The following is a 12,570-nucleotide window of genomic DNA, read 5'->3' on the forward strand; positions in this document are numbered from 1 at the left end:
AAAACCAAGAACAATAAATACATGTAGTGAACATATATTACAGCACAAAATACAAAATATGGTATACTCAATATACCTGGTGAAATCTCAAAATGTAGTACAAGCAGCCTAGTCTGCTGCCCTATCAGTTTGTCTACCTGCGACAGCAATGAAAAGCTATCGCTGAGTAAAATTTACTCAGTGGTGCACAATAACAATTTAAAATACGATATATAAAACTTTTATTGACAATTTACAAATCAAATAATTCACAATTTCATCTCACAATTTACAAAGTTCATATAACAAAAACTTAATCAAACAAATTGAATAACACAGTTTTGCCAATTAATGACACCATTTGATCAAATAACTGAATAGCATAATTTTGCCAATCAATAACACAATTTGATCAAATAACTAAATAGGTGTTGCCAATCAATAACACAATTTGATCAAATAACTGAATAACACAGTTTTGCTAATCAATAACACAATTTGATCAAATAACTGAGTAACAAAATTTTGCCAATCAATAACACAATTTGATCAAATAACTGAGTAACACAGCTTTGCCAATCAATAACACAATTTAGGCTATGACACAAATTTTTCCGAACATGCCATGTGTACATTACAACAAGGCACACTCACCCCACTAATCGAAATCAATGAGGGAGGAAGCTAGCTAGATAATGAGAACTCATCCACACTTACCTCAGACTGGTAAGTCAAAGAGGGGGGAATATAATCACACTCACCCCATAAATGGAGGACGAACATAATAACATTATCATGCCAAGTGTGAATCAAAACAATTCCAAATCACAATATTTCATACAAACCACAAATCACATTTTATCTCAAAATTTCCATTTGCAAAGTAGGCAACACAATAATTTCCAAGTAATATTTCCAAAGCCAAAACAATCAAAAACTATTCATAACTCATTTCTCCAAATAAATTTTCTAGTAAAAGTAGTGAATATAAGAAGTATTGTGCACAGACCTCTGATATATGCCTCTTGGCCCTGACTCAGTGTTCCTTATGCTTCTCAATATCCTTTTCAACTGAAACACACAATTTAAAGTGTTTTAGTACTCAATGAATTTGTTTCTAACAATAAAATCCAAAATTTAAATTTTCTTGGTACTATTCCCTTCAATTCATTTCATTAGTCAACCTATAATGTTGACCCTTGATGCACTCTAAGTGAATTAGGTTTAATGTTACTAATATATCACATTTTATAGCCTTTTAGTGTTGGTACATGTTACCAAATTCATTTTCAAGTATATTGCATTTTATTGCAATTTGCCAGATTTCGGTATACTAATTTTACCTAGCCAGATGACTTAGTTCCCTCAGTTTTTGGGTTTCGGTCCAATCTACCAACTTGTATGTCTATGTCTTATTGCACGCGGGGCAAAATTTCAGGTCATTCTGAGTTGTGTAGACCAAGTTATGGTTAATTTACCAATGCTGTACAGAATGCACCAAAATGGTAGGTTTAGGTTATTTTTAGGTCACTTTTGGTTCGGCTAGTTTTTATACCCGAAATTGTGCAAGTTATTTGACTTACTTCTGGACATTTTTAGGCTTTGGTGTCTTCATAAGAATTGTATATATATGTCTAAACTATTCATGGTAAAAATTTCAGGTCAATTGGACTTGTTTTGAGTATGTTATGGTCAAAACACTAACTACTACCCAAATAGTCAATTTTCAGGCTTTCAAGTCACTAATCCGGATTTGGTTATTTTTCAAGTCACCTTCTAGGCAGAATTTTGGTAAGCTTCCTTCATGAAAGTTGGCAAATTTTGTGCCTAGTTTCACCTCCAATTGGTCTCATACCAATTGGAGTCACACACTTAAGGTTCTAAGCCAAAACACACACTGCCCTACTACACACTTCTCATCACTTACCAATTACATATTCAACACTTACCAAATTACTTCCATCATGCCAATTCTGGTTTTTACCTTACCATTAACACATTTAACAACACATTTTGATTATTTTGGACAGCTTGTAACCATTCATAATATGCACACTATAACACAGAATTTTCCAAAGTCCATTTACACCATTTAACCACATGAACATACCCCATTTACATACCCAATTCCAAACCATTATACACATATCCATGCTGCCATCAATAACAACATCTTAAACAACCATAAACAAGTAAAAACAAGCTAAATATACTGAATTTCCATGGCTGCCAAAATGTACATCTCCATTAAAACATCAAACTTCAAAAATTCTTCTATAAATCAACTATCCACAACCTTGGTTACACTTTTAAAGAAACAAGAATTGAAAACACTCACTTACCACTTTTGAAGTTCTTCAAAACCTTACCAAAACTTAACTTTCTTGCTTCTAGTATGCTGCCCAAGGTATGGTGGTCAAGTTTAGTGAAGGAACCTAATGGAAAAAGTGGCTAGAACATGGTGAACTTGAGCTTGGAGTGTGGACGACCATGGAGGACTCCCATGGAGTTTTGGCTGGTTCTCTTCCTAAGGTTGAAGATGAGTGCTGCACCTCCCAAGTGTCCCTTTAGGTGTCCAAATGCTGAAGTTAGTGGAGCACTAAGTGAGTTTATGATTTATTTAATCCAAAATTTTTAATTTCCTACATTTAACCTATTTTCTTTTACTATTTAGATTATGTACCACCATTTTAATTTTTCATGACATTTTCAGAGTGTAATATCATTTATTTTTAATGGGCATTTAGGTCAAAGGTAGCTCAAGATGTCAATTGACCACAATGCCCCTATTCGGGTTGCATTCCCGATTTTTTGATAACACCGAGTTTTATCGTTTTCTCGATTTCTCGTTTTTCTTTGTACTAATTAATTAATTTTTTTTTTGATATTTCTAATGATATTTATACTTTAATAAGTCTTTAATTATGTCTCAAAACTAAATTCTGAGGGTTCCCTACAGTCCTATGGTCGGCTATTGCCTGCGCCGTAACTTCCCCGTGCGGTCACCCATTGCTTCGGTGCTGGCTCGTTTAACTTAGTTTCATTTCATTGCTATTATTTTTCCTTTGTTTTTCTTGTATTTTCCTTTCTTGTATTTCATTATTTTATGTCTCCTCACTAACATTTAATTATAATTCTAAGCATCCTAGCTGTCCGGACAGACACTGTCACCGGAACAGTAGAATGCACTACCGAACATAGGGGTGTTACATCACTTTTGCCATTAATTGACCTTTGTTCTTGCTTACCCATTACTAGTTTAGTTAAAATTTGCTTAGTTTAAGGATTTATTTACATTAACTAGTGCTTATTTTGTTTAATTTTCCATTGAAATTGTTGCATTTAGTTAATTTAGTTCTCTTATAATTCTTCATTAGTTTAAGTAATCAAGACAACCATAGTTTAGTACTTAAACACAATTTCTCGTGTCTAAGTAATCAAGACAGCCATAGTTTAGTACTTAAACATAATTGCTCCTGAGAACAATACTCTACTCATCATTCAATTACTTGATACAACCTATGCACTTGCAAAAAGTACCTATCAAATTTTTGATGCCATTGCCAAGGAATTGTTTGTTTAATATTAGATGAGCCAGTTGTTTGGTTAATTTAGAAATTTTCTTTTTAATTTTATTTTATTATTACTTTACTTTGTGTTTTTCTTTTTAATTTTTTTTTTATATTTCTAATTTTGTTTTCATTTGTCTGTCATGTGAGGTACATTGAAATGTTTCATTATTAAGTCTTCACTAGTTTTGTTCAACAACACTTGGAGCCCTTTTATGCTGCTTGGGGAAGGTTCAATGATATGGTAGAGAGATTCTCCAACCAAAACCTTTCAAATCAATCTTTAATTCTTTATTTCTATGATGGTTTAGATGAAGCGATAAGAAATTAGGTAGATTATGGAGCTTGGGCAACTAGTGATCATGTTCTTAAAAGAGGTCACAAGGATGCCATTCACTAGTTGAATGACATGGCAAATTTTGATTATCATTAGCATTGGGACCCTTCACTACAAGGTTGGAGTCACCAATACCTCTCACTCCTCTACCAACCCAATATTTCACACTAACCATTTGAGTTACAAGAAGAGGAGTAGAACTTCAAAAGGTATAAGCTTTTTTTTTTTTCACCAACTATTAAAGACTCAAGAAGACCAAGGAATGATACTTAAAGAGATGGTAGCTAAATTGGATGATCTTGAGATGTCAATGAAGAAAAATGAGTTATAAATCAAGATGATGAATGAACTTCATGAGGAAGAATTAAACAATCAAAGTAGGGACAGTGAGTTTAATTGTGAAAAAGCTTCAAGGGAATTTAAATATGTAGAAGAAGTAAAAATTAAATTGGAAGGAGCAAATTCATTTGAAGATGAGTTACCAATAGAGTTTCCACAAGGAAAGGAATTGGAAGAGATGTTGGTGAATGATGAAATTGATGAAGTGGAGCCTAAAGTTCAAGAAAATAAGTCCTATGTAGTTGGAGGGTCATTAGAAGAGCATTTATTTGAAGATAAATTAAAAGAGAAGTTGGCAGATGAGGAAATTGATGAGACCATCAATTTGAGCTCATTAATGGTGTATACACATACCCCACAAGAATACCTTTTTCTCTCAAGGACACATCCTGCACCATCTTATGTCATTTATGAGTTGAAACGATCTTCATCCCAAGCATATGATTCCACACCAAGTGTTGTTTGAGCTAAATGAAAATCTTTTCAAATCTTGCCAATCTTGAGGTCATTCAGAGTTAAAACCCACATGTTATGTTATATAACAATTACTATGGGCATCAACCACTCTTTGATAGTACTGCTAAAATGGGTCAAGCTAATGACCTAAAATCAGCACTCTTTAGGAGGCACCCCAAAACTTTCTTTTAGTAGTTGTTAGTGTAACACCCCTATATTCAGTAGTGCATTCTACTGTTTCGGTGACCAGTGTCTGTCCGGACAGCTAGAATGCCTGGAACTACGCTTAAATGTTAGTGAGGAGACATAAAATAATGAAAAACAATATAGGAAAATACAAGAAAAACAAAGGAAAAATAATAGCAATGAAATATAACTAAGTTAAACAAGCCAAAAACCGTAGCGATGGGTGACCGCATCGGGAAGTTGCGGCGTGGATCGTTGACTAGCCCTGGATCGCGGGGAACCCTAAAAAATATTTTTAAGACTTAAATAAATATCTATTGAAGTATAAATGACATTAGAAATATCAAAAAAAAATAATTAATAAGTACAAAGAAAAATGAAAAATCAAGAAACTGACAAAAATCGGTGTTATTGAAAAATCGAGAATACAACCCGAATAGGGGCATGTTGGTCAATTGACACCCCGAGCTGACTTTTGACCCAAGTGTCCATGGAAAATAAGTAGTGTTGAATTTTTAAAATGCCATGAGAAATGAAATTTCATGTGTTGTATAAATAAATAAATTTGTGGGGTATAATGTTAAATAATTAAAAGTTTAACATTAACTTAATGTTTTAATTATGTTAGTGGACCACTAAGCATTATATAAAGTATTAAAAACCAGATTTCCTCCACTAACATTCTACAAAACCATCTTTTTCCTCAAGATTTCAATTTGGCCGAAACCAATCCACCATGAAAATACCATGGCCAAACCTCATTCTACCTCCATGCACTCCACATTTAGCCCTCTTTTACACTAAGTTTATTCATTAAACCTTGCATACTTAGCTTGGGAAAGACATTGGCAGCCAAAAGAAGAAGTTTGGGTGAGGTTTTAGCAAGCTTCAATTAAAGGTAGATGCTTATTTTCTTCCCTTCCTTAATTAAAACTTGTGTTGAGCTTGTGGGTAGTATTTTGGGTGAAGAAATTTGAAGAAATGGTTGAGTTATGGGATTGTCCATTTTTGGCAGCCATGGGAGGTGAGTTTGCCTGAGTTTTTCTTACATTAAATTGGTGGGAATTGATGGGAAATCTTGTTGATTAATGTTATAAGATATTTTAGCCAATGTATGTTATGTGTATGTGTGAATTGAGCAATTGAAATTAAGGGTTTGTAAAGGAAATTCAATACCTAAATAAACTGCCATTTTTGGGCAGCCTTTAAACCCATGAAATTATATATGATATCATTAAACTTATGGATGAATTCTGGTGGTGATGATGTATGGGCAGCTTGTATGATTGAGGATGGCAGTTATATGTAGTGGTTAGGAGCATTCATGTGTATGTATTGTTTAGAATTGGATATTGTGAATTGGAAGTGTAATTGGTGCATTGTAAATTGGTTATATTCTGCTTAAAGTTACTATAATGTAAAGTAATGAATGGTTGTGGTATGATACAAATGTATAATTATTTGGGAAGTGAAGTTATAGTTAATTTGAATGTGTGAATGGTTAATGCCTCAAAAATGTGTTAAGGACAGTATGTGTTTTAGGCTATAAGTGGACTTGTGTGACTCCAATTAGTTTGAAGTTAATTAGAGGTGAAACTAGGCACAAAATGTGCCAACTTTCATGAAGAAAGCCTACCTAAATTCTGTCCAGAAAGTGATATGAGAATTGACCAAATCCAGATTAGTGACATTGCAAATCTGAAAACTGACCATTTAAACAGTAGTCATTATTTTTACCATAACTCACTCAAAACAGATCCAAATGACCTGAAATTTATATGGTTGGAAAGCTTAAACATAGGGCTACATCTTTTGTAGATCACAAAACCCAGAAATGACCATAAGCAAGTCAAAATGCTTGCACAAGTTCGGGTATAAAAAATGCTAGAATCGAAAATGACCTAAAAATGACCTAATTTTGCCATTTTCGTGCAATCTGTCCAGCAATAGTAAAATGACCATAACTTGGTCTAGTAAACTCCAAATGATCTAAAATTTGTGGTAAAAGTTCATCAAGACATAGACGTACAAGTTTATACTTCTGACCAGAACCTAGAAACCAAGGAAACTAGGTCATCCGACTAGGTCAAAACAACATACCAAAATCCGATAAATTGCAATAAAATGCAATACACTTGAAAATGAAATTGGTAACATATACCAACACTAAAGGACAATAAAATGTGACATATTGATAACATTAAAATTTATTCCCCTAAAGTGCATCAAAGGTCAACATTATAGGTTGACTAATGAAAGCAATAGTATTAAATAAATTTAATTATTGAACCTTAATGTTAGAGACAATTTAACTGAATACTGAAACACTTTAAATTGTGTGTTTCAATTAGCAAAGACTCAGAGAAGGGGAAAGAACCACTGAGTCAAGGCCAAGAGGCTACTCATCAGAGGTTTGTACACAACAGTTATTTCTTTTGAATTTTCAATTGAAATAAATTATGACAATTTGTATGTTATTGCTTAAATTGTGAAAAATTTGTTTGAATGATATTTGATGGATACTTATTGCTTGAAAAATATTGCAAATAGTTTGAAACCACAACTATCATGTATATTGATTGAATTCCTCGCTAATTTGTCTAGTGGGACGAATTGGCTTCGAATTCCCTCTCTGGCTGAAGTGTTGAGGTGTGTGCCAGTTGAGGACGAATAGGATGAGTACTCATATAATTGCTAGCTAGCTTTGTTATTACTCATTAGCCATTGGCTTTTGGGATGAATTGGACTATGGAATCATGATTAAGCTATGTGTGTGATTTATTGATATTCATTGAGACATTGTGGAATGGAGTTTAATTCTTTATGACATTCTCTGTCTTTTGAATTTAACTATGATTTTAAGTATCCACAGTTTATATGATTTATGGTTTATGGTTTTAAATTACATTTTCTTAATGTTGTGCACCACTGAGACATTGGCTCAACGATAGCTTTTTCATTACTGTCGCAGGTAGACAGATAGACAGAGCAGCAGAGTAGGCTGCTTGTGCTACATTTTGGGATTCTGCCAGGTATATTGAGTATACTACGTTTTGTAATTTTTATTGTAATATTTGTGCATTGTATATATATATATTGTACTTGGTCTTGAGTAGTTGTAAACTAAAGTTGTAATATATTTCTCTTATCTCAGCTTTTGAACTACTCAGTCATTTTGTAGTCTATCTTTGGAAATACTGAAAATTGATGTTGAATTGAGTTTGACAAATATTGAGAAAATTGATTTGTGTTGAGCCATATTGGAGTTTGGCATTGAACAAATATATTGGAAGTGCTTTTTACTGATTTTTGAAGAACTGTTTTATTCAAAATACAGACGGCACTCTGTCAAAATTTTTACATAAATTATTGATACTTCATATATGTTATTTAGTTTCACTTCAGTTAAAAAAAAAAAATTTAACATCTATCAAAAGTGCTCACCACTGTAAAAAGAAATAAGAAAATGTTTAAAATCCCTTGTAGTGTATTTAATGGGTTATCACTAGACGTAGTTTGTTAATTTATTAGGTATACTACGGGATCATGTTATGTTTTACGGAGGGGTAAGGTGTGACAGTTAGAATTTTATCTTTACTTATACCCCATTTGACTCAAACATGACATAAATTTTTTTTAATAGGTTAAATATGAATTTTTGGGCAATTGTGGTTATTAGATAGGGAAAATGCACTATAGGGGAGACTCTAGCCTTTTCTCCATCTACTATGTTTTAATATTCAATATTTAGTGCTACTTTCTTCTAATTTGTTATTAATGAGTCAAATTTTGCACTAATTTGTATTTTTAAATTTGTTGTAGTAGTGAAGCATTGTTTAAGATCAGTTAAAGATGTTGAGTTGAAATCTTGCTGAGAGTACTCTGCACTTTTTTTTATGAACAGTAAAAAAAATGCTATTGAATTCATTTTATGATTGTTTTACTCTTCTGTAACCTGATTCGGTATGTTTGGGATAGATTTTTATCATTTGAGTGGATTCAATAAAAAGTATATTTTTTGCCCTTATTTTTCACAAATTCTGATGACAAATTTCGCATATTTGTTACTGCGAGCAGTAACATTCTGGTGCTCAGTTCATTTTTTGGTTGCTTAATTACTATGTGACTTGATTTAGTATGATCGTACTAAATTTTTATGAGTGGAATACATTCAATCTAAAAAAGGAGTTTTCTGCACATTTTTGTTCATGTGAATAGTAGAAATCTACTGTTGAATTTATTTTGTGGCTATTTTTCATGTTATGTGATTTGATTTGGCTTTACCATTTGAGTGAATTTAAACTGAGAATGCAAATTCTGCACAATTTCTTCATGTGAACAACAATTTCTTATTTAAAATTCTACAGAATTTTTAAAGTGGGTAATTAAAATGCAATTTGTGTTTGGTTTAATTAGCTTTTTGCTATATATTTAGCTAGTTCTTGTGTTAGACTGATGAATGAATTTTTTGCATGTTTGGGATGTGAATAATATTGCTGAACTTCATTTGCTACAAATTTTGTTAAGAAGGGGATTAAAATCTAAAATTGCATAAACTGCATTTTTATTGTATTTCAATGTTTTTATTCTTTTAGTGCTTTCATTTGGGACTTGTTGGATGTGTTTTAGTTTATTTTTGGTGTGATTTGAATGGTGTTTGTGTTGAAAATGAAGGAAACCTTGAAAATTTTATTAATGTATTTTTGCATATTTTGATTTGATAAAATTGCTCAAGTGAACAACAATTTTCAAATGAGGTAATATGCCTTATGCCATTCTACTAGTTTGATAAATTTAACTACATATCAAGTAAACATTCATTAGAGGAAATAAACTTATTATTACAAAGATACATTTTGCATAAGTCTCAAAATAAAATACAAATAGTTACAAACTCAAAATGTGATAGCAATGTAATGCTTTTAAATAAACTGCTCAATGTCTATACATCCATACATATAGGTATAAAATACATCAAAAGGAAATTACAGGGATATACCTATAATATATACCCACAACAAAAACTAAAATGCTACTTCTAAGTCTCTCACTCGACAGCCTTCTCCTTTCCCTTACCTGCAACAGCATAAATAAGTTATCGCTGAGTGTATCACTCAATGATGCACAACTAATAATTTTAAAACTTAAAGTAAAGCACAACTTGTCCAAATATAATAAATCACATTTTTCCATAATCATAAAAACGTCACAAAAATTTCTAAGTCCATAAGAACCATTTATTGAAATCACCTCTCAAATGAGAAATCATACTTCACAAATCACAAATCACAAAGCATAAGTGTTGCCAACATCAATACATAGTTTAGACCATGACATAAAATTTTATGATCAATGCCGTGTTGTACACCACAACAAAGCAATCTCAGCTTCACTAACCGTTATTAATGAGGGAAGGGCTAGCTAGCTAATGAGTACTCATCTAGTCTCATCCCACTAACCTGTAACACCCCTATGTTCGGTAGTGCGTTTTACTATTCCGGTTACAGTGTCTATCAGGATAGCTAGGATGCTTGGAATTATATTTAAATATTAGTGTGGAGATATAAGGTAGTGAAATACAATTGAGGAAAATACAAGAAAAACAAAGAAAAAATAATAACAATGAAATGTAACCAAGTTAAACGAGCCAGCATCGCAGCGATGGGTGACCACACGGGGAAGTTACGGCGCAAGCAATAGCCGACCCTAGGACTGTAGAGAACTCTCGAAATTTAGTTTTGAGACATAATTAAAGACTTATTGAAGTATAAACATCATTAGAAATATCAAAGAAATATTAATTAATTAGTACAAAGAAAAATGAGAAAACGACAAAAAGACAAAACTCGGTGTTACCGAATAATCGAGAATACAACCCGAATAGGGGCATTGTGGTCATTTGATACCTAGAGTTGACTTTTGACCTTAATGTCCATTAAAAATAAGTGGTATTACACTTTGAAAATGCCATGAAAAATAAAAATGTGGTACATTATTTAAATAGTGAAAGAAATGAGGCAAATGTGCAAATTATGGAACTTTAACTAATTAAATCATTAATTTATGGTTAGTGCTCCACTAAGTGGGATTAATGGACATATAAAACCAAGTGGACAACATGCAAATTCACTTTCTTCCTCATTTTTTTCACTTTGCCGAATTGCTTTCTCAAGTTATTTCATGGTGAATGTTCTTCCAAGCTTCCACCATGGCCATTCATGCATAAGCTCAAATCTACCATGATTCAAGCTATATTTTGTCACACCTTACCCCTCTGTAAGGCATAACATGATCCCGTAGAATACCTAATGAACTACCGAACTTCACCTACAGATAATTCATTAAGTACACTACAAGGGATTTTAAAACTATTTTCTTGCATTTTGGAAGTGGTGAGCATTTTGGTAGGAATTAAAATCATTTATTCAAAGCTTATAAACTAGTAAAAATTTTTGTCCATTTTAATTTTACCGCAAATTTTATAAAAATTTTGACAGAGTTTCATTTGTATTTGGAGAAAACAGTTCTTCAAATACCTGAGAAAAACACTTCCAAAAATTTTTCACAACTCCCAACCACCAAATAATTTCAAGTCAACTCAATTTAATCCACTTCAAAAATAATTCCACAATCCAATCAAAGTTTATCATCTCAAATTATTTAATAACTTCATTGACAGTGCATAAAGTATGAAATTCACAAACTACAAATATTAATTTACAAAAAGAAGTTCCAAAAATAATATTATTACAACTTATTATACAACTGCTCACTTTACATTGATACTTATGACATTACAGTATTTACATCAAAATAATTATAAGGGTATAAAACAATACCCGTACAAAAATGATCAAGAGTTCTTGTCAATCCTGCAGCTCACTCTGCTGCTTTCTCTTTGCTCTTATCTGCGATAGCAAAATAAGCTATCACTGAGTATAAAAATACTCAGTGGTACACAATAAAAATTTAAAATATAATACATAAATCATTCATTGCCAAAAAATAGTTTAAATATTTCTCAATCACATTTCACAAATTATCAAATCTCATAATAACACAATTTAGTCAAATAATTTAAGAAACACAGTATTGCCAATTCATACACAACTTAAGCTATGACACAAAATTTCCAATCAATGCTGCGTTGTACACTACGACAAAGCAATCTATAACCTCACTAATCGAAATCAATGAGGGAGGTGGCTAGCTAGCTAATGAGTACTCATCCGACCTACAACCTCAACTGGTAAACCAGAAAGGGAGGAAAGATAACCGATCTCACCCCATAAATGGAGGAGGAATAATAAGATACTGTCATGCTAAGTGTGAATCAAAAATCAATTTCAAACATTTTACTCAAATGATTCATGAGAAATCCAATAAATTTTCAAAGTCACAATTTCATTCACAAGATGGGAACACAATTCATAATTAACTTCAAATTTTCATTAATCACACTAAATCAATTTTTCAATGACAAAATGCTCAAATAAAGTTTATTATGCACAAACTTGACATGAGTTGCCTCTAGGCCTTGACTCAGTCTCTCCGAGCTTCCAAGTCTTTTTCAACTGAAACACACAGTTTCATAGTGTTTCAGTATCATAACTTAGCATAAATCTAAAAATAAATTTAACTTCACTTTTATCATTCTCAAAATTTTTGTGTTTCGAGTTACTATTCACTAAACTATTCAAGTCA

The sequence above is a fragment of the Hevea brasiliensis genome, chromosome 2, assembly GCF_030052815.1.
Source record: "Hevea brasiliensis isolate MT/VB/25A 57/8 chromosome 2, ASM3005281v1, whole genome shotgun sequence".
Taxonomy (NCBI): domain Eukaryota; kingdom Viridiplantae; phylum Streptophyta; class Magnoliopsida; order Malpighiales; family Euphorbiaceae; genus Hevea; species Hevea brasiliensis.